The sequence below is a fragment of the Silene latifolia genome, chromosome Y, assembly GCF_048544455.1.
Source record: "Silene latifolia isolate original U9 population chromosome Y, ASM4854445v1, whole genome shotgun sequence".
NCBI lineage: Eukaryota > Viridiplantae > Streptophyta > Magnoliopsida > Caryophyllales > Caryophyllaceae > Silene > Silene latifolia.
Genome location: NC_133538.1, coordinates 310,751,318 through 310,755,845, shown reverse-complemented (window position 1 = coordinate 310,755,845; position 4,528 = coordinate 310,751,318). Strand labels below are relative to the sequence as shown.

The 4,528-nt window shown below is 34.5% G+C and overlaps 1 long non-coding RNA gene across 1 annotated transcript; it reads left to right on the top strand.

The window, feature by feature from the left end:
* Positions 1-3,546: 3,546 nt before the first annotated feature.
* LOC141633369 (uncharacterized) lies at positions 3,547-4,240 on the top strand. The gene is made up of 3 exons (XR_012538140.1): positions 3,547-3,756; positions 3,849-3,926; positions 4,103-4,240. It is a non-coding gene; the product is annotated as an uncharacterized LOC141633369 (long non-coding RNA).
* Positions 4,241-4,528: the final 288 nt, after the last annotated feature.

Sequence of the window (4,528 nt, the reverse complement as noted above, 5' to 3'; positions counted from 1 at the left end):
CATTTCAATTTAATTCTACCCGGTTTCAATTTGATCTCTTTTATTCTACCCTATTTCTATTATATATGAAATTTCTACCTTATTTCCATTCTTCATCTCTCTTTTATACCTTTTAAATCAATTTTCCCCAAATTGAAATTAAGTAGAGTTCTTCAATTTTCATAATATGTCTTCAATTTTCGTTATTATTTCATACGGTATTGTCGCTGCAGTCGCTGGACTACATCGTTTGTGCGTTACTGGAGTTCGTTGGCTGTTGTTAACATTGTTGTTAAACGTTGGTGAGTGAGTGTTGGGGCTAGATTGCACGTGTGGTTGTTCTCGCTATTGTTGTTTTAGTCGCTGTTGTTTGGTGCTGTTGTTGTCGTTGGTTCGTGGTTGTAGGCTTGTAGCTATTACCGCAAATCTGGTGTTTTTCATTTAAATACAATCAAACACGCAAGAATTGTCCTATCTCAGGCCTGGGTTTAATATTGTTGTTGAATTGCTTCCGCTACCAATTCGATTTAAGCAATTTAATCCTAAAATTCGATTCAATCAATTGAAAAACAACAAATTGGGGACAATAACAGATTTCCAGTAATGCTACCAATAACAACAATTGAACATGAATTTAAGAGAAAATAAGGTGTTTGAATAATTTGGGGATTATTGTTGAGGAAGATGAGAGGCTTTGGGTTAGATGAGAGAGGTACTAAGTAAATGAGTGGTAAAATGATATCATCTAGATAAGTAGGCAAACAATTAGGCAAGGGTATTTCGGTCACATTTTAACAAATTTCACCGGAAACAGCATCGTGGTGCAATTTTGGAAGAAAAACAAAATTTTGGATGTAATTTTCAAAAAAAATTATATAAAGCTGTAATCTTCAAAAAGTGATTTATAAAAGGCTGTAATCAACAATTTTCTCTAAAACTAATAAATGATGTTGCGCCATGCATTCTATGCAATAGAATCACATATATTTTTGATTGTTGTTTAGAGACTAATAATTCTATTGGAATTCAGTTTGGATTTGATGTTGCGAGAAGTTTATAAGGAGCAAATACTCTTAATTGTAAATATATATAATCAAGGTAAAATTATGTTTAAGAGATCTAACATTTTCTTTGAACACACTATATATAATTATGATAATTGTTGTTTTACGTAACAGCATTTCAATTCTACGTAGTTGTTGTAGGTTAAAATAATTTACAAGACACATAAAGGTCTGTCTCCGTTATTAAGGATTCATTTTGGTGAGTTGCACCATATTAACAAAGAAAGCGTTTTTTTATTGAATTAAAAACCAATTTGTGTTTGCAACAATGAAAAAGCAAAGTACATATTATAAATAAATCACTTGATGTTATAAGTACTATTAAATGTCAAATTTTACGGTAAAAGCACTAATAATTCTTCAATCAACTCTATCAACCATGAAGTTTTTTTCATCCATGATTCAACATAGTTAGACTTTTTTTTGTTAACTTAAGAATATATATTTTTACAGATAATCCTAATAGGAGCCCCGTGCATCGCACGGGCTTTCCAACTAGTTACAATATTAATTAATAAAAAAAATGAAACCTAAACAAAAGCAGATTGGTAAAATGTCTATATTTCAAAAGTCAAAATTTACACAAGAGAAAATTTCAATACGAAATATATGAAAATTATATGAGGAACGAGATTTTTAACAACGGCCATAATATAGCACCCAGAAAAATTAATCAACACAAAAAAAAAATAAAAAAAATAATGTATATGGGGCGCTAAAATATGACGTATAACTAATAAGTAGAATAAAAAACACCGATATGACTAACCCAAACTATTACACAACAACCATATGAACTCACAAAATAATTCGATGAAAATATCTTGGGGTACCGCGCGAAACGCGCGCAGTGCAACCAACTAGTGTATATAAAGCTGTTTACCAGGTCTAAATTCATACATGAACCCCGTCTTTGTTTGCTCTCTCTCCACCCTGATCACTTGTTTTAGTTTCGAGTTCATATTAATTATTACTAGATTTTGTGCCCGTGCGTTGCACGGGTTTCAAATTTGTCTTCCCTCAAATTTTTCTGGACCTTTCAATATCATTTTAAATGATACGTAACAGTTGTGTTTCAATTACTCAAATAAGGTACTTTGTACCGTTTTCCCAAATTTTCGAAATAAAATTTTAAACTAAATAACTATGTCAAACAATAACACATGGGATCTGCATGATTATCTCATATATCGTAAAACTAAGACTCAGGCTTGTTTACTTGCACATAGTCTTCAAATATATTTTGTAAAACTGAATAAATTCCTGCGAAATATTGGAATACGGTATCTTATTAAATTATACATTGATTCATAACGGCCAAATACTAACTAACCTCTTTTTGTATACTAATAGCTGTATAAATGAAATTATTGAATAATATGCAGATTTGAAAACACTTCAGTTCTGTTGCATGTATCTGGGGCTCCCCGTGAATAATGGAGGCAGATATATTGACTGCAGTATCCATGGGCAATGTGCTATTATCATGTTTGAGCGTTAAATTGATCAGTTAATGACGGGGACGAAAAATCAAATAACACGAAAAATTTACGTGGTTCATCACAAAGTGTGTGACTACATCCACAATTGAGGTCGTTCTTCCATTATGATATAATTGATCAACACAAGTACATCAATGGAGGTGTATTGCTACTCCATTTTACGAGTATATGCTACTTGTATCTTATAACTTCTCCATTGACAAAGCTTGGGTCGGCCATTCACAAATTTACAATCGATGAATCTAGGAAACTTCGCCGGTGACAAAGCTCGAGTCAGCCATTAAATGTACTCCTTATTTAAGCAAGCGTATTCCAACTTTGCACAAAAGAATTCACAAATATACAAATTCCAAAGCACTTAGAGATAGGTTTGTTCTCATCTCTGGCGCAGGTGACCATCGGATTCGGATGCAGTTCATATCAGCAAAAGGCTCAGGAGCTGTCTTCTGAGCTGGTTTAGCTGCTTCCGGAGTACCAAATACATTCCAAAATCGTAGTGTCTCATCTCCGGCAGCTGAAGCGACAGTGCATCCATCTTGACTCTGCAATACACATTTTCCAACAACAATCAGTACATCTTTTTATGACAATCAAAGGACAAAATATTCAGTGGTTCATAGATTCTGACAAGTACCTGAGCCATGAAAAGGACTCTTGAGGTATGGCCAGTAAGCTCTGTCATTTTAACCATAGATGGATACTTCCACAAAGTCAGCTGGTTTTGTGTGAAACCGTGAGAGCTGAGTAACTCGCGCTCATTCTTGCTCCACAACAAAGAACAAACTTGAGATCCTGTGTCGACTGAGTTCAAGCAAGCACCGGTGTGGGTGTTCCATAATTTAATGTAGCGGTCTCCGTCACCACCTCCAGATGCTAGCAAATTACCCTGGAATGGGCACCAAGCAAGGGATTTTACAACAGCTGTGTGATGTTCAAGTCTATGCAGCCATTGAGTCCCAGAATTCTATGATGCCAAGGATCGATCCCAGATGTGGAGAAGCAGACCACTTCAACCCACAAACCTCTTGTTGATGACCTCTGTAAGTCTCCACAATATGGTCTCTAATTCTGACATCGTTGTTAATGATTTTGCCGTCCATTGAACATGTTACATTCCACAGGAAGAAGAATCTGCAGTACTATTAGATCTCTGCAAAGAGCAACTACAACTATGAGAAACCTTTCTTGTACCTCGCCCGGAAGCTTGTTGGGTAATTTTAATGGCTAACTCTCTTGTACTATTTCTTTGTTAATTTATAATATATTGAACTTTTGATTTAATAATTGTTCCTGGTTCTTGCAGAGACCCTGCACTTAAATTTGAGTCAGACTATGCTCTTGCTCCACCAGAGGTTATTATTGACCCAGCAACTCAACAACAGTAAGTCTTTGCGCAACACTTTTATGCCTTACAACCAGCTTGTTTTGGAATCATTAATGTCAACCGACCCCAAATTTAGCCGTTGTATATGTCAATTCCCCGCATCTTTTTCATATATTTCACACTTTTGCCAACTGTACTTCCAATTGAGCTATTAATTTAATTGTTTGTTTCAGGCTTGAGAGAGAAGCCAATGAAGCAGCTATGATGCCCTTGCCAGATGAGGATGACATATTCGAGGATTAATAAGCTAGCAGGATCTCATGTCTAGTTTTGAGGGGGGTGCCCATAGAAGAACACCAGTTATTACTACTTACTACTCGTAAGCAGTTCATATGATAAAGAACATAGATACCAAAGTATTATAAACAATAATCATAAAAAAAGAAATCATCAAGTGCAAAAGTGGTAACCCTAAGTTGATGCATGGTGTATATATATACCTACTTTGTAATTAGTGTTTTAGTTCTTAACAAATTCAAATGGAAAATAGATCTTTTGTCAGTTGTGATTAATTATAATATAATTATTATATCTTTTGCAATATCTGTTGGCTAAATTTATATCTTTCCGTACATATTAATATTTAAACTATATAGGTG